General features: G+C 42.5%; 1 protein-coding gene and 1 non-coding gene across 3 annotated transcripts in view; one reads left to right on the plus strand and one right to left on the minus strand.

Annotated features, from left to right (window-relative positions):
- The window catches only part of NEK11 (NIMA related kinase 11), a 275,516-nt gene that overhangs the window by 26,196 nt on the left and 230,182 nt on the right, over positions 1–19,138 (minus strand). The window lies entirely within an intron of this gene.
- On the plus strand, positions 915–1,017 carry LOC122492486. Its single transcript, XR_006299667.1, has one exon. It is a non-coding gene; the product is annotated as a U6 spliceosomal RNA (small nuclear RNA).

Below are 19,138 nucleotides of genomic sequence, written 5' to 3' on the forward strand. Positions count from 1 at the left end.
AAAAAAATAAAGTGGCGGGGTGCCTGGGTGGCGCAGTCGGTTAAGCATCCGACTTCAGCCAGGTCACGATCTCGCGGTCTGTGAGTTCGAGCCCCGCGTCAGGCTCTGGGCTGATGGCTCAGAGCCTGGAGCCTGTTTCCGATTCTGTGTCTCCCTCTCTCTCTGCCCCTCCCCCGTTCATGCTCTGTCTCTCTCTGTCCCAAAAATAAATAAAAAACGTTGAAAAAAAAATTAAAAAAAAAAACAAATAAAGTGGGAACACTGGATGGGATACAGAGTTGATGTCTGAACAACATGGGTTTGAATGGTTTGTGTGGTCCACTTGCATGCGGATATTTTACAGTATAGTACTGCAAATGTATTTTCTCTTCCTTATGATTTTTCTTAATGATGTTTTCTTTTCTCTAGCCTCCTTTATTGTAAAATACAGTATATAACACTTACAGCATACAAAATATGTATTAATCGACTGTTGATGTTATTGGTAAGGCTTCCCTTGAACTGTAGGCTCTTAGTTAACTCTTGGGGAGTCAACATGATATGCAGATTTTCAATTGTGTGGGGGGTTGGTGCCCCAACTCCTGCATTGCTTAAAGACCAACTGTATTTATGTGTATATGTGTATGTGTTTGAAATAGATCTAATGAACCCCAACCATACTATGGCATGATTGTAAATGAGGTCCCCTTTTCTCCTTCCCTACATCCCTTTCCAATTTTTCTTCCTTCCTACCTTCCTTTTTTCATTTTTTTCCTTCTCTTTCCTCCCTCCCTTTCTGCCTTCCATCTTTATTATTTTATCTAATGGGAAAAGAGACAGAGGTAAAGTCAGGGTAAGGTGAAGGCCAGTGAAGAATTTATGTGGCATTTAGGGAATGGGAAGAAAGCAGGAAATGGGCTTCAGATGGAAGCAAAGTGCTTATTTTGGCAGCATATGGACCAAGATTGGAATGACACAGAGATTAGCAGGGCTTCTGCATAAGATGGCACACAGATTTGTGACTCGTTTTATATTTTTATGGTAGCTGTGAGAGGTGATGGACGTATAAATGAAGCCTGTCATGGCAATCATGCCACAAAACATACATATAGCAAACCATCGCGTTGTACACCTTAAACTTACGTAACGCTACGTCAAATATATCTCAATAAAGATGGAAAAAACTCAGAAGCAGAATGTTGTGGGAAATACCTGGAAATGTGTGGTGTGGGGCAAGTCAGACATACTGGGGAGGACGGTTTGGATGTGCATTGCTAATCTTCATGAGCACAGGATTCACCTGAGGAGCTTGTTCAGATTCAATAAGTCCAGATGGGGCCTGACAACCTGCATTTCTAATGGGCTTCTGGGCAACACTGCTGGTCTGGGACCACACTGTGAGGAACAGAACTTAGTTGACAAAGCCAGCTTCCAGAAACAACAGGCAGAAGCATTAGTAAGCAGTGAGAAGGGCTGTGAGCATTACCATTTGGAGCCAAGAAGGCCTTCTGCAAATGTTACATACAAGGTGATAGAAGTCGTGAGCTGGCTCCTTCCGTTACTACTGTGTCACCCACCCAATTCAGCTTGGCCCACACCAGCACTGGAACCAGACGCTTCACTCAAACCCATGCTTATTTCTTCTACTCTTGCAGGAATCCTGATCTGGAGATCAGATTGTATTTGATTTGCTTCATCTCCAAAACTTAGTAATGATGTCGGTCACACAGAGTCCGCCGTTTCCTTCATTCATATAGCGCCTGGTGGTGCTGACACTGTGCAAGGTTTAAGTGGCAAGTGCCCACCTTAAGTTCAGTCCTGAAGGTGCCCACAACCTGCAGCTGGCAGGATTGAAGCCACACCTTGTTGCTTTCCATGCTGGGTGAGGACAAAATGGGAACTATTGCCCAAAGGCCCTGTGTTAAAGTCCTTTGGAATTAAACCATTTTAAGGCTCCTCTACAACTTTCCACTGTTCCACAGAAATGTTTTCTGAAGCGTTATGTTGCGGCAAAGCTAGGATTATTGATGTATGTTTGGGAACTGGGACGTTTTTATATCTAATTCTTCCTGTGGGATGATTTCTTTGCCATCAGTCCTTGTAAATCAAGGGAAGTACAAATGCTAGCTTTAAAAATTCACAAGCTGAGGTTGACAGAAACATTTTTCACCTCTCTGATCCAAGCCAGGCAGTGTTTGATGCTGGCACACCTAGATTTTCCCTCTCTTAGTTTCTGCCTAAGGAAAGCGAGACATGAAGTTACTGGTACACACACACAGGCACACACACATGTGTGTGCTCGCACACAAAAGCTCAGGCTTCGAGCCTTAGGGAAACTAGTAAATGAATAGTCTCCTTTTCAAAACATAATAAAAAAGACAAGACTCAGTGCAGGTCTTAAGAACTTTATCACCTGTTGAGGCTGTTGTTTGCATTTAGGAAATAGGTTCAACATGAGTAAAAGTGTGTGTTTCTCTCAATCCTGGAGGGACATGCAAGGTTAGCTTTATGAGTGATAGGTACAGACTAAGGATACATGAGAAAAGCTTCTAATATGCTTGTATTCGCTTTAAATTTTGCTCTAATAAGGGATCATTAAAAATATGATTAGCAATTAGGTTGTTTTTATGCTTGAATCACGCTTTCATTTGCATTAAAAAGTTCTATTTGAGTAGAAAAGTCAGAGAGGCATAATGTTTCTTCTCTTTTTCAAGAAATCAAGCTGTTTAAACTGTACAACAACCGCAAAACTACATCTACCTGGTGAACAAAAGAAAAACCAACAGCGGAGAGTTATCTTTACATATCACATAGACAGCCATAAAAATGTTTTGTGTTAATGACTTAAAAGAAATAGAAACATGGAAGTTGAGAGAGCCTGTCCCAGGTCCACTTAATGTCAAGGCTCTGTCCTACCAAAGATGTTGAAGGAATTGCTGAAGGTTCGTGGCAAAGCAAGGAGCACATGAACACAGTCTGTTTCAAGAATGCCTCTGAGGTGTGATGGGCTGGCAAGTGGTGCCAGTTTATTAACCTATTGCCTTGGCTCCAAACCCACTCTTCTGGACTCATTCTTCTGATGCTGGGCCCCAGACTCTGTGGACCTTTTTGTCTTGCCCACTGCCCCTTATTAGCCTCCATTAATAGAAGGTTCTGGAGGAAAATGGGAAAGCTGGAGCAGAAAAAAGGGATTTGACCTCCAGTTCCATCAGATGCCCTGGTGACAGCACATCTTCTGTCTTCCGGCCAGCAGCAGCTCACTTCAGTGTGCGGTGTCTCCATTCCTCGTGGACCCAGCCTCATTGGTTCCATTCAGAGACACCTGCACCAGAAGCTGGCACCCTGTCCTCCAAAATCTGGGTACCATTCCATGGAAACTCTCCTCAAGTTCAGAGACACCAACATGGCCCAGCAATGGCTCCTCCTCAGGGGTCTGCACCCTGGTCCGTGGGCCCCTCCTCTGAGCCTCTGAGTCTTCATGGTCCCAGCCTCTTCCTTTTATTCTCCAGGTCTACGTGGTAGCTGCTCCCCACATTTGCTGCTCCATGATATGCCAGCATCTTTTTGTCTTTTTAGTTGCCCTAATACTTGGATAACAATGCTATATTAAATTCTCTCCATTAAAGTAATCGGTTGGTTTCTTTCTCTTAATAGGGCCCCGACTGATAGACAAGCTGAGAAAGGCTGGGCAGGATTCTTTTCCAAGACACAACATTCTCTAAGCACGAAAGATTTTCCTGTAAGATTTGTTGTGCAATTTGGTTATTGAATCAGCTATGGGTCAAACTACCTGATCCTTATTTGGAACATCAGAGCACAAGAAAAATCCAGTATCTTGTAAATGGTTCCATGAGCTTCCACCTCCATCTATTGTTGTTTATGCTCTAAAAGGATAGATAGGATGTAGAGTGACCTGAGATGGTGGTTATGGTATTCTCTAACTTAACTTCCTTAATGGAACACACACACACACACACACACACACACACACACACACACACACACAGTTTCTTCTATGGAGAAGATGGAAGAAAACAATGAGAGGTTTCTGGAGATGAATCTGGAGATTCACAACCAGAACTCCAGGTATGGTTAGATGAAGAGAGTTCTATGTCATTGAAAGAATAAACGCCAGCTTTGTTGGATTGGCAGCTGACACTAAGTTCTCTATAGAATGGACTAAAAAGTAAATGTATCCTGATTGGAAAACCTTTCAGATGAGTGGGAAAAACTGTCATTTCATTTATTTTTAGTAAAAGCACAATGTTGAAATGCTACTTGATTCAGATGACAATGTGGGAGAGAGGACTGCACCCAGAACTTTGCACTACAGTCATTGTAGGAGGAAATACCTGGTTGTACAAGTCCTGGTCACACACATTCCTGAGATCCTTTAGTTTGTGCTGGTTTAAAACAGCAAGATTGCATATGGCAACAGTGACAGGAAACATTTCATATTTCTTGCTTTGTCTATAACAAAGTGAGGACTGTAAATACTTCCTTTGTCTTGTCTCTTGTCCACAGATGATAAAACTAATCTCAAAGACCTAATGCAACTAGCTCAAGGGCATATACTTGTTTAGTGGCACAAAGTCAGAATTTGTATCTGGGTCTCCCTGACTCCAAGAACCGAGCTTCTAATATCTCAAGGAAATGACACATCCTCAACCAACTCTTCCTCCTCATTTTGGCTTTAGGTACTTTCCTTTGGGTGATTACAATTTTATGGACAAAACTCATAAGTTCTTGGGTGACCATAGTCTGGTTACTTTCTGAGCTTCTCTTACCTACCTGATATTTATGATAGTTTCTAATATTTTCCTAAGATAAGTTAAGCCAATCGGTTCTTTAATAAAAAGAAGTTTAAAATATCTCTAGTCTTTGTGGTCTTATATTGAATTAGCCAGTATAGCTCTCTAACACACCAGCCAGTGGTTTACAACTTTTGCTAAATCCTCACCTTCTCCAGGATGTTTACCACTAGACTTTACTGATTTGCACACACCAAATGTTTTCAAGAACTATACCCTTCAAAGATTGTCCCTCCAAGTGGCAAATCTACTGCCTTAGCACGTTAATACTTCTGCTCTTGCATAATCATCCATTTTCCTAAACATTATTCACTCATCAATATTCAGCCAACACCATGGAGTACAACGGCGTGTTTCTGTATGCTTTACTGCATTTAATTCAAGGTTCATAATAAACAAATGACAGTAGGCAACATTATCTTTCCCCTTCTCTGGAGCAGAAGGAGGCTCAGAAAGTTCAGGCAGTTTGTGAGAGAGCTACAGAGCTGGTGAGTCACAGAGGAGATTTGAGAGTCCCAGGCTTCCAAACCCAAAGGACTGATACAGTTGTGGATGCACGTAAACGAAGGATGAGGGATCCCAGGAACCACACTGATCCACTGTGGAGCCCATGGGAGGGAAGAAATAACAGGGCCAGTGGATATCTCTTGCTCCCTAACCAGGGCTGAAGAGGCGGGTGGTGCTCATGCTGAGGGGCTAGAAGCAAATGCTGGCTGCACAATGGCAGGGCAACAGCAGCTCCAAAGCTCATTTCAGAGCAGAGTTTGGATGACGCAAATAGCTTGAGATGCCCCAGTGTGTCGTTATGTAATTCCTGTCTGTCCCTGCAGTCATCATTTTTCCGCATAGATACACACTGCACTTTCTTCTACTGATTTTCAGAAACAGCCAAGAAACACATCCCACTGTGGCTGACACTCAGAAGGTATGAATGCCAGGGCTTCTGCCATTGCTTTTCACCTCTAAGTTTGAAAGTATCTTGGTCATGTAAGAAGGAAATTTCTTTAAATTAGAAACAAACAACAACAAAAAACCTCTGAGATGCAAGAGATTTAAAAAATAAAATGAAATCTCTAGAAGGTAATAGTGAAATCACTCATCGGTGATGCTGTCTACAAAATCTCTCCCTAGACCTGAGAATTCACCTTGAAGGCCCCACTGTCTTCTCGAAACACTTCATGTCAGGCCTCACATGAAAACTGCATCTCATTGCAGCCCTACACACCATCCAGAGAAAATCAACCTATGCATATCTGAAAATTGCTCCTATAGCCCATTTACCTTAAGCCCACTCACGATCCACCCAGGGGGTTATCAGAGATTTATGAGCAATCTTTTGCAGATTTAAGGATGCAGTTAAGGAAGGAACTCATTTTTGTAATGTCCTCATATTTCATTCATTCATCCACTCATTCATCCACTAGTTGTTTATTGAACACCTGATCTTTGTGTTGAGAAATCAGCAATGAATCAAAGAGTCCTGTCAAATCATCTCAGTATCTTTTTTCTTTTTTAAAAAATAATTTTTTAATGTTTATTTTTGAGAGAGAGAGACAGAGCATGAGTGGGGGAGGGGCAGAGAGAGAGAGGGAGACACAGAATGTGAAGCAGGCTCCAGGCTTTGAGCTGTCAGCACAGAGCCCAACATGGGGCTTGAACTCAAGAACCATGAGATCATGACCTAAGCCCAAGCTGGACATTAAACCAACTGAGCCACCCAGGCACCCCTCAGTATCTTTTTTCTACTGACAGAACGCAACAAGGAAATCATACAATCATATCTGCCTTTCAGATTTCAGTGTTCCACCCTCACATTTCTGAACATGAGGGGAGTTTTCTCTGTAATGTTCTTCAGGCTGTCTGGCAAATGACTCACCCCCTAAGTTAACTTACTCATTACTCATTATCACAGATAATGAGTAGATTTAGTGTCACAAAAAAAACAATATTAGAAAGCATTTTTCTTGTATCTGAATGTACCAGTCTATGAAGAATCTTGGTGTGATTTTGGGGGGGAATGAAATGTCATTGTCTGGGAATTCTGTTTAATGAGAACACCTTCCTGAGCTACTGTGAGCAGGGGGAGAGGAGTGTCATGGCGTCCATGCCTCGGATAGCAGCAGATCCACATTAGCCTGGTCTCAACTAGGAAATGATTCTTTTCATGCCAATGATTTTTTCTTCTCCTTCTCCTTCTCCTTTTTTCTCATTCTTCTCCTTCTTCCTCCTTCTCCTTCTTTCTTTTCTTCGTTCTTTCCTTCCTTTTCTCTTTCTTTCTTTCTTCTTCTTCTTCTTCTTCTTCTTCTTCTTCTTCTTCTTCTCTTTTTCCTTCTCCTTCTCCACTGTCTCCTCTTTCTCTGCCTCCTCTTCCTCCTCCCCCTCCTCCTTTTTAAAATAGACTAAATAACAACTTCAATTTCAGGGCCCCAACTTGTGTTACTTTGGTTTGCTCAAAGACTCAAGTGGGAAAGTGTCTCTTCCAATGAATTTTAATATGGTTTTCCCAATACCATGGCAGGTAGAATGTTCATGCAGAGAACAGGAGTCCTGTATTAAAGAGATCTATATGCCAAGCAAACAGAGCATACTGGGGGAATTAAGTAGTACTTGGCATTTTACAGAATGCTTTAGAAGGTGCATGAGTTATATATAAAAGACAGATAACAATGACAACACTTAAATTGAATCTTGAGAATCCCCAGGTGCAAGTATAAATAACTTTTGCAAACTGTAAAAGGGCCCTGATACAAAGAGTAGATATCATAGTCCAGAACAGAGTAGGCAGAAGACTACCAGCAAAATGTGTATCATACAAGGAGGAGAAAAATGAAGCCCAGACTGGAAGAGTCACACTGTAAAAGGGTAATCCCCAATTCTTAGAGAAGATGGAGATTTATTGTGCTCATTCTCCCTCATTCTCTGCACTCTTTCATTTAACCATCAGAATTTGTTCTTATATTCTGTGTTAATAAGCTGTTTACATGCCAGAGGATAAAGTTGATCATACTGAACAATCCCTGAGATGTTTTTAAAGAGTTCTGAGTTAATAAACCCCTGCATATTTTAGTATATTAAGATATTCCTGGCGGTTATGGTAAGATTCTACTGCCTGTGTATGGGCAAACCAACTGAGCAGAACCCCTAACCAGAGTCTGATGAGGCTCCACATTAAGTTATGAGTGGATGTTTTTCTGTGTCCTGCTTGTCTTAGAACATCTCTGATAGTGACTGTACTTTAACACTCCTTGATTAGGAGATGACCATAAAAATAGAAAGTCAAAACACTATTAGTTAATTAATGCATGATAATAGGGAAACATACTCATCAAATCAGCCAAGGGCATCCCTGTCATTTATTCCTCAGAGAATTTAAATTAAAATCTGCCTTCAGTTTTGCTCTTATCCTTTCTTCAAGGGTCACATATTTTTAATTTAAAAAATGAGAAGCAAACATTTAATTCTAATTAAAATCAATTGACTGTAAATTCTCTGGGTAATCTTTTACCTTTAAATGGAGTTAGACCCCTAGAAAACTACATGGCTTAGTTAATCATAAAACAGCTTTTTATTTTACCAAAGAAGCCACCTTTATAAAAGCACATCTACATTTCCTGCAGAAGGATTGTTGAGGATATGAGTTTACTCAATATGCCATGTATAAAACACCATGTGAGGAGCCCTGTCTTCCATAAGGACCCACATTCATGTTCCTAAAAATGAGAACTAGGAATTGTATTGTATTTCCCCTTTTTGACTTGACTTTCTGGAAGCTCAGGGCCATATTACACACTCAGCCATAGCAACCATGGTCACACATTGACTTCTTCACTCTCTCTGATCTTCATATTATATATATATAGTATATTGTGATGTGATGTGTATATTATGATAGTACATAGGATGTGAAAATGGATTAAACAAACTTCTCTCAGGTATTAGAGGTAAACTGTGATCAGCAAAGCATGCTATTCATATGCGTCAACTGGTAATTTGGTTTTCAAATCCTTTTTGACATAGAGTTAGAGAATAAATTTTTAAGTAAAGTAGATTTTCAGTCTCTCAAAGGCAAAGATTGTCTTCCATTTCTCTCTTCATTATTCTCTGCAAACAACAGGGGCTCAACAAAAGCCACCAAAAGCAAACGAGAGGCAACGCTTGCTTACTGAGGGTTTGGTTTATATTTCTTGGAACTTGAGGTAACCTGGGAGGCTATCCTGAAATAGGAGGTTCAGGATAAGAGGTAGATGAAGAAGATCCTGATCTCGCCAGTGAGCAGTTATCTGCTCTTACGGAGGCGGGCAGATGTGTAGGAGTCTGGGTGTGATTACAAGGTGTCCTGAGGCTGGTGCATCGTCGGGTGCAGAGAGCTCTGCTGGAGCTGCAGAACCTTGGCAGCACTGTAGCAGCAGGAGACCACCCTGAGCCTCAGTGAGGAGCACACCTGCTCCCACACCCACCCAGCCGGTTTCAGTGGGCACAGGTGCACAGAAAACACCTCTTTCATATGGAATTGAAAACACTATGATTCTGGTATTCTTCCAGTTTTTCTAAGGTTTGCCCATTATTCTGTATCTGACTCCACCTGGGGTGCTTCTGGCTATTCCATTTGCACACTCAGGTTATACAAGGGTGACATGGTCGCCTGTGTCCCTCACACCCAGAGGGGCTTAGGGAAGGACAGCTGTGACTCCCTGACTCTATGCCATCTTATCAAGAATCAAAAATAACATTTGTTTCAATTATTTCTTTGCCAATATCTTCATACTGTACTGTCAGAAGGAGTCTGCCTTCTTCTTAAGGTCCTGTGGGTTGGGAGCCCAGATGTGACAGCTTGTTCCATGGCTGGGAATTATAAAGGTCGGGTTGCATGATTTCTTTTTCTAATTTGGCAAACTGAAAACTATTAGAGTCAAAGCTCAACAAATACAGCAATAACATGAGACTTCCTGCTTAACCTGCAGTACGTGGAGGTGTTTAGGGTTTCCAGCATCAAACAGATTGAAGATATTTCAAAATATTATAGGAACAGCTGTGTGAATTTATTACAGCTTTATCCTAAATGTGCTTAATTGTTTCAAAATAATGCTTATTGCCCCAGCTGGGAAAGTACAAATTTACTACAATTCAGGCATGATCTTAATGGTGATCAAAGACAAGGAACACATTTGATTTTTGGCTCTAAAAGGAAAAAAAAATACATCAGCAAGGAAGAGTAAACAAAGGGTACTAGGAAGACTGAAGATCTAATACTTCTTACCTAAATAGTCCTTGAACTTGTGCCCCCACCTGGTCCCCACTCCCCAACTTGGACATCTGTTTTGCAGTTGACAACAGTTAAAGGGCCCTCTTCAGGACTGTTTGCTTGGGAGCAGGATTTCAATTTTGTGTGGAGAAAAAAAGAATATGCATTTCATAGTCAAGTAGATACCAATTCATAAAGTCAGGGGCCCGCTGGGTGGCAGTTGAAAGATCCAGAAAGAGGTGTGAAAAGAGCCATCTAGCATTTATTGGGTGCCCACTTAGTACTAAATACAGTGATATATAGTACTTATGCTCATTATTTCTCCATTTTGCAGGTGAAAAAACCAAGGCTTGAAGAGGCAAAGGGACTTGTCCAAAACCAGAACATAAGAAGGGGAGCTAAGTTGTAAATTTAGATCATTCAAATCCTAAAATCCACCTCTGCTCATTACAGCGATTTACCTATGATGCGCCCTGTTGTTACTGAAATGGAACAATTGGAATTTGGTGCACGTGTGTTAAGCTTCGGTTGGTGTATACACACACACACACACACACACACATACACACACATGCAGTATTTTGAAAAAATACCTAGAGAAGACTTTTTCAGGGAAGATGAAATCCTGATGACACAGATAAAAGCAAAAGCCCAAAAAGTAGAGGAATTGCCAAAGTGCCTGGCATGAGAACATTCTATTTTACTCCTGAGAAAGGGATGAAAGCAAAAGATGCTGGAAAACTGGAGTGAAGCTGGGGTGGAGACCTCTGGGAGTATAGCAGACTTTGGGCTGTACCCTAAGATCCCCCTTTAGGACTGAAGTCTCATTCCCCAACTTTGGCGAGTGGGCATGGCAGGGAGCCCTCAGCCCATGGACCTCTAGAGAGCTGCCCTTGTGCCAGGGCGAACACCCCTTTCTGTGGCCCTGCAGCCCGTGACTGGTGTGCACAGGGCTCTCAAGCTTAGTCCCCCCAAGCCAACTTGGGACAACTTCGCAGGGCCGTTCCAGCTTTAGCATATCCCCTCTGGTCAACGAGGCCTTGATGAGACAGTACCACAGCCCAGCTTCTCCTTCTGCTCAGTCTGCCTTCCTTCCATCTCCCAACACGAGTGGACCCAGAGAGCCAGCCCTCATGCAGGAAACCTTCTGAGGGAAAACAATCTCAGAGCCTGCTTTCCAGTGAGCAGACCCGCAACAGGTGGCTACCGAGCACTTCTTTAAGAACAGGGGTGCCTAAGTGACCTTAAGTCTTTGTGACAGGATGCCTTTATCACCGGCTTCCAAATTTCCAAAAAAGTCTAGTGCCCTCACAAATGATTTGGTTAAGTAAAAGTATTGGGGAAAATGGATAAAGAGGTTAGATTTTCAGTCTAGACCAATATGGTGCAGAATGGAGACATGGGAGACAGAAGATGAGATATTTACAACTTGTAGGGACTTTCAGAAATCCCAGAAAGGGCTGTGAACTACCATAGGACATGGACATAGGGCCTGAGCCAAAGTTGCTGAGACCTAAGGGCCAGAGACAAATGGGCTGACATGTGGGTTAGCAATAATGAGGCTGAGCTTCACCTTCACAGAAAGGAGATAAGTAATTCCTGGGCCAGGCAAGTAGACGTTAACGGGTCCATGAGAGTGAGAAGGCATCATGTGAGCAGTGCATGGACCTTCCATCCCTTTGGAAAAGACGGACCCGAGGGAGGGGAAGATGGCGGTGTAGGAGGACGCTGGGCTCACCGCGCGTCCTGCTGATCACTTAGATTCCACCTATACCTGCCTAAATAACCCAGAAAACCGCCAGAGGATTAGCAGAACGGAGTCACCAGACCCAAGCGCAGATGAGAGGCCCACAGAAGAGGGTAGGAAGGGCGGCGAGGCGGTGCGCGCTCCACGGACTGGCGGGAGGGAGCCCGGGCGGAGAGGCGGCTCGCCGGCCAAGCAGAGCCCCCGAGTCTGGCTTGCAAAAGCGGAGGGGCCTGACGGACTGTGTTCCCACAACAAGTGCGACTTAGCGTCTGGGAGGTCATAAGTTAACAGCTCTGCTCAGAAAGCGGGAAGGCTGGAGGACAAAGGGAGGGAGAGCTGCTGAGCCCCCGGACGACAGAGCTCAGTTTGGTGGGGAACAAAGGCGCTTGCCAGCGCCATCTCCCCTGCCCATCCCCCAGCCAAAATCCCAAAGGGAACCGGTTCCTGCTGGGGAAATTGCTCCCTCCGCGCAAACACCCAACTCTGCGCTTCTGCGGAGCCAAACCTCCGGCAGCGGATCTGACTCCCTCCTGCTGCCACAGGGCCCCTCCTGAAGTGGATCACCTAAGGAGAAGCGAGCTAAGCCCGCCCCGCCTGCCCCATGCACCTTGCCTACCCACCCCAGCTAATATGCCAGATCCCCAGCATCACAAGCCTGGCAGTGTGCAAGTAGCCCAGACGGACCACACCACCCCACAGTGAATCCCGCCCCTAGGAGAGGGGAAGAGAAGGCACACACCAGTCTGACTGTGGCCCCAGCGGTGAGCTGGGGGCAGACATCAGGTCTGACTGCGGCCCCGCCCACCAACTCCAGTTATACACCACAGCACAGGGGAAGTGCCCTGCAGGTCCTCACCACACCAGGGACTATCCAAAATGACCAAGCGGAAGAATTCCCCTCAGAAGAATCTCCAGGAAATAACAACAGCTAATGAGCTGATCAAAAAGGATTTAAATAATATAACAGAAAGTGAATTTAGAATAATAGTCATAAAATTAATCGCTGGGCTTGAAAACAGTATACAGGACAGCAGAGAATCTCTTGCTACAGAGATCAAGGGACTAAGGAACAGTCACGAGGAGCTGAAAAACACTTTAAATGAAATGCAAAACAAAATGGAAACCACCACGGCTCGGATGGAAGAGGCAGAGGAGAGAATAGGTGAACTAGAAGATAAAGTTATGGAAAAAGAGGAAGCTGAGAAAAAGAGAGAGAAAAAAATCCAGGAGTATGAGGGGAAAATTAGAGAATTAAGTGATACACTAAAAAGAAATAATATACGCATAATTGGTATCCCAGAGGAGGAAGAGAGAGGGAAAGGTGCTGAAGGGGTACTTGAAGAAATCATAGCTGAGAACTTCCCTGAACTGGGGAAGGAAAAAGGCATTGAAATCCAAGAGGCACAGAGAACTCCCTTCAGACGTAACTTGAATCGATCTTCTGCACGACATATCATAGTGAAACTGGCAAAATACAAGGATAAAGAGAAAATTCTGAAAGCAGCAAGGGGTAAACGTGCCCTCACATATAAAGGGAGACCTATAAGACTCGTGACTGATCTCTCTTTTGAAACTTGGCAGGCCAGAAAGAATTGGCACGAGATTTTCAGGGTGCTAGACAGAAAAAATATGCAGCCGAGAATCCTTTATCCAGCAAGTCTGTCATTTAGAATAGAAGGAGAGATAAAGGTCTTCCCAAACAAACAAAAACTGAAGGAATTTGTCACCACTAAACCAGCCCTACAAGAGATCCTAAGGGGGACCCTGTGAGACAAAGTCCCAGAGACATCACTACAAGCATAAAACATACAGACATCACAATGACTCTAAACCCGTATCTTTCTATAATAACACTGAATGTAAATGGATTAAATGCGCCAACCAAAAGGCATAGGGTATCAGAATGGATAAAAAAACAAGACCCATCTATTTGCTGTCTACAAGAGACTCATTTTAGACCTGAGGACACCTTTAGATTGAGAGTGAGGGGATGGAGAACTATTTATCATGCTACTGGAAGCCAAAAGAAAGCTGGAGTAGCCATACTTATATCAGACAAACTAGACTTTAAAGGCTGTAACAAGAGATGAAGAAGGACATTATATAATAGTTACAGGGTCTATCCATCAGGAAGAGCTAACAATTATAAATGTCTATGCACCGAATAACGGAGCCCCCAAATATATAAAACAATTACTCATAAACATAAGCAACCTTATCGATAAGAATGTGGTAATTGCAGGGGACTTTAACACCCCACTTACAGAAATGGATAGATCATCTAGACACACGGTCAATAAAGAAACAAGGGCCCTGAATGAGACATTGGATCAGATGGACTTGACAGATATATTTAGAACTCTGCATCCCAAAGCAACAGAATATACTTTCTTCTCGAGTGCACATGGAACATTCTCCAAGATAGATCATATACTGGGTCACAAAACAGCCCTTCATAAGTTTACAAGAATTGAAATTATACCATGCATACTTTCAGACCACAATGCTATGAAGCTTGAAATCAACCACAGAAAAAAGTCTGGAAAACCTCCAAAAGCATGGAGGTTAAAGAACACCCTACTAACGAATGAGTGGGTCAACCAGGCAATTAGAGAAGAAATTAAAAAATATATGGAAACAAACGAAAATGAAAATACAACAATCCAAATGCTTTGGGACGCAGCAAAGGCAGTCCTGAGAGGAAAATACATTGCAATCCAGGCCTATCTCAAGAAACAAGAAAAATCCCAAATACAAAATCTAACAGCACACCTAAAGGAAATAGAAGCAGAACAGCAAAGGCAGCCTAAACCCAGCAGAAGAAGATAAATAATAAAGATCAGAACAGAAATAAACAATATAGAATCTAAAAAAACTGTAGAGCAGATCAACGAAACCAAGAGTTGGTTTTTTGAAAAAATAAACAAAATTGACAAACCTCTAGCCAGGCTTCTCAAAAAGAAAAGGGAGATGACCCAAATAGATAAAATCATGAATGAAAATGGAATGATTACAACCAATCCCTCAGAAATACAAGCAATTATCAGGGAATACTATGAAAAATTATATGCCAACAAATTGGACAACCTGGAAGAAATGGACAAATTCCTGAACACCCACACTCTAACCAAACTCAATCAGGAGGAAATAGAAAGCTTGAACAGACCCATAACCAGCGAAGAAATTGAATCGGTTATCAAAAATCTTCCAACAAACAAGAGTCCAGGACCAGATGGTTTCCCAGGGGAGTTCTACCAGACGTTTAAGACAGAGATAATACCTATCCTTATCAAGCTATTCCAAGAAATAGAAAGGGAAGGAAAACTTCCAGACTCATTCTATGAAGCCAATATTACTTTGATTCCTAAACCAGACAGAGACCCAGTCAAAAAAGAGAACTACAGGCCAATATCCCTGATGAATATGGATGCAAAAATTCTCAATAAGATACTAGCAAATCGAATTCAACAGCATATAAAAAGAATTATTCACCATGATCAAGTGGGATTCATTCCTGGGATGCAGGGCTGGTTCAACATTCGCAAATCAATCAACGTGATACATCACATTAACAACAAAAAAAGAGAAGAACCATATGATCCTGTCAATCGATGCAGAAAAGGCCTTTGACAAAATCCAGCACCCTTTCTTAATAAAAACCCTTGAGAAAGTCGGGATAGAAGGAACATACTTAAAGATCATAAAAGCCATTTATGAAAAGCCCACAGCTAACATCATCCTCAACGGGGAAAAACTGAGAGCTTTTTCCCTGAGATCAGGAACACGACAGGGATGCCCACTCTCACCGCTGTTGTTTAACATAGTGTTGGAAGTTCTAGCATCAGCAATCAGACAACAAAAGGAAATCAAAGGCATCAAAATTGGCAAAGATGAAGTCAAGCTTTCGCTTTTTGCAGATGACATGATATTATACATGGAAAATCCGATAGACTCCACCAAAAGTCTGCTAGAACTGATACATGAATTCAGCAAAGTTGCAGGATACAAAATCAATGTACAGAAATCAGTTGCATTCTTATACACTAACAATGAAGCAACAGAAAGACAAATAAAGAAACTGATCCCATTCACAATTGCACCAAGAAGCATAAAATACCTAGGAATAAATCTAACCAAAGATGTAAAGGATCTGTATGCTGAAAACTATAGAAAGCTTATGAAGGTAATTGAAGAAGATTTAAAGAAATGGAAAGACATTCCCTGCTCATGGATTGGAAAAATAAATATTGTCAAAATGTCAATACTACCCAAAGCTATCTACACATTCAATGCAATCCCAATCAAAATTGCACCAGCATTCGTCTCGAAACTAGAACAAGCCATCCTAAAATTCATATGGAACCACAAAAGGCCCCGAATAGCCAAAGGAATTTTGAAGAAGAAGACCAAAGCAGGAGGCATCACAATCCCAGACTTTAGCCTCTACTACAAAGCTGTCATCATCAAGACAGCATGGTATTGGCACAAAAACAGACACATAGACCAATGGAATAGAATAGAAACGCCAGAACTAGACCCACAAACGTATGGCCAACTCATCTTTGACAAAGCAGGAAAGAACATCCAATGGAAAAAAGACAGCCTCTTTAACAAATGGTGCTGGGAGAACTGGACAGCAACATGCAGAAGGTTGAAACTAGACCACTTTCTTACACCATTCACAAAAATAAACTCAAAATGGATAAAGGACCTAAATGTGAGACAGGAAACCATCAAAAGCTTAGAGGAGAAAGCAGGAAAAGACCTCTCTGACATCAGCCGTAGCAATCTCTTACTCGACACATCCCCAAAGGCAAGGGAATTAAAAGCAAAAATGAATTACTGGGACCTTATGAAGATAAAAAGCTTCTGCACAGCAAAGGAAACAACCAACAAAACTCAAAGGCAACCAACGGAATGGGAAAAGATATTTGCAAATGACATATAGGACAAAGGGCTAGTATCCAAAATCTATAAAGAGCACACCAAACTCCACACCCCAAAAAACAAATAATCCAGTGAAGAAATGGGCAGAAAACATGAATAGACACTTCTCTAAAGAAGACATCCGGATGGCCAACAGGCACATGAAAAGATGTTCAGCGTCGCTCCTTATCAGGGAAATACAAATCAAAACCACACTCAGATATCACCTCATGCCAGTCAGAGTGGCCAAAATGAACAAATCAGGAGACTATTGATGCTGGCGAGGATGTGGAGAAACAGGAACCCTCTTGCACTGTTAGTGGGAATGCAAATTGGTGCAGCCGCTCTGGAAAGCAGTGTGGAGGTTCCTCAAAAAATTAAAAATAGACCTATCCTATGACCCAGCAATAGCACTGCTAGGAATTTACCCAAGGGATACAGGAGTACTGATGCATAGGGGCACGTGTACCCCAATGTTTATAGCAGCACTCTCAACAATAGCCAAATTATGGAAAGAGCCTAAATGTCCATCAACTGATGAATGGATAAAGAAATTGTGGTTTATATACACAATGGAATACTACATGGCAATGAGAAAGAACGAAATACGGCCCTTTGTAGCAACGTGGATGGAACTGGAGAGTGTGATGCTAAGTGAAATAAGCCATACAGAGAAAGACAGTTACCATATGGTTTCACTTTTATGTGGATCCTGAGAAACAACAGAAACCCATGGAGGAGGGGAAGGAAAAAAAAAAAGAGGTTAGAGTGGGAGAGAGCCAAAGCATAAGAGACTGTTAAAAACTGAGAACAAACTGAGGGTTGATGGGGGGTGGGAGGGAGGGGAGGGTGGGTGATGGGTATTGAGGAGGGCACCTTTTGGAATGAGCACTGGGTGTTGTATGGAAACCAATAGGTCAATAAATTTCATATATAAAAAAAAAAAAAGACGGACCCCTCTCCTGAACTCCCTGGGTGTTGGCTGCACTCAGGTGGTGCTTGACATTCTCCTCAGTCTTGTGAATCATACTTCAGGTGCCCAGTCTCCTTAGCTAGGGTGTAAGGTGTCTCCCTCATTATGCACCTCAAGGCACTTAGCACCTCACATGACAGACTCTCAAGAAAAACACAATTAATTGATTGTAGACCTTGACACAGCTGAGTATGAAGTCTGACCAGCTCTGTAAAGGCTCTCTTAAACCTAATAAGTAAATTTGGAACCACTGCTCCATAGGCAAGAAGCCCTCATTTGCTGGTCACCAAGCCTTCCTTTCCTACAAGTTTTTGTTTGTTGTTTTGCAATTGAAATGCTGGTTTCAATCAGCAGTTCCTTCGGAAGTGCTGCTGCCTGGCACTGACCTTTTATTAAAGGAAGGGAATGTTGGAGGCATAACTAACACCTCTTCAACGAGATTTGGAAAGCGAAGAAGAGAATATCATCTATTTCTCCACTGAAAGGTTATTTCAATCAGCGAGATAGAATGAGCTTTATTCAGAAAGCACTTGGAAATCCTGCAATGCCAAGTTCTTTGTATTAAAAACATGTATTTAACAGAGGAGAAGGCTGGGCTGGGACGATGAGATGCTGTCAAAATATAGAGACCAAATACCCACCAACTCAGAAAGGCATGGAACAGGACCTAGGATTTGAGAGCGGCAGACCGAGCCTGGAAGCTAGCTTTGGACTTGTGTGTCTCAGTTGGCCTTTCTGTAATCACAGATTGTTCACCTTTAAGGTGCGGTTGCATGTACTTATGACAACAAAATGAGCACAAGTAGGTTCCAGAACATGGTGCCAGGCACATGGAAGGCTCGTGGGAATGAAAAGGCTCCTTTAGAACATTTAGGGTTCTTGATGGGGACCCGGGCTTTTGTGTCACTTGGCTCTCACTGGCACCATCCGACCCTGGCTGTGGTTAGCAGCACTAGTTTTGGAATTACCCATACTTCTTTTTTTATTTTTTAATTAAAAAATTTTTTTAATGTTTATTTATTTTTGAGACAGAGACAGAGTGCAAGAGGGGAGGGACAAAGAGAGGAAGACATAGAATTGAAACAAGCTTTAGGCTCTGAGCTGTCAGCGCCTAACGAGTTCAGCCCAACGTGGGGCATGAACTCATGAATGGTAAGATCATGATCTGAGCTGAAGTTGGAAGCTTAACCGATGGCCACCTAGGTGCTTATTATTATTTTTTAATGTTTTATTTTTTAGAGAGAGGTAGATAGATAGAGCACAAGTAGGGGAGGGGCAGAGAGAGAGGAGACACAGAATCTGCAGCAGGCTCCCGGCTCCCAGCACAGGGTTCGAAATGGTGAACCGGAAGATCATGACCTGAGCCAAAGCTGGTTGCTTAACTGACTGAGCCACCCAAGCGCCCTGGAATTAATCATATTTCTATTCTAAACATAGCCTTGCCACTTACTAGCTGGGTG

The sequence above is a fragment of the Prionailurus bengalensis genome, chromosome C2, assembly GCF_016509475.1.
Source record: "Prionailurus bengalensis isolate Pbe53 chromosome C2, Fcat_Pben_1.1_paternal_pri, whole genome shotgun sequence".
NCBI classification, from domain to species: domain Eukaryota; kingdom Metazoa; phylum Chordata; class Mammalia; order Carnivora; family Felidae; genus Prionailurus; species Prionailurus bengalensis.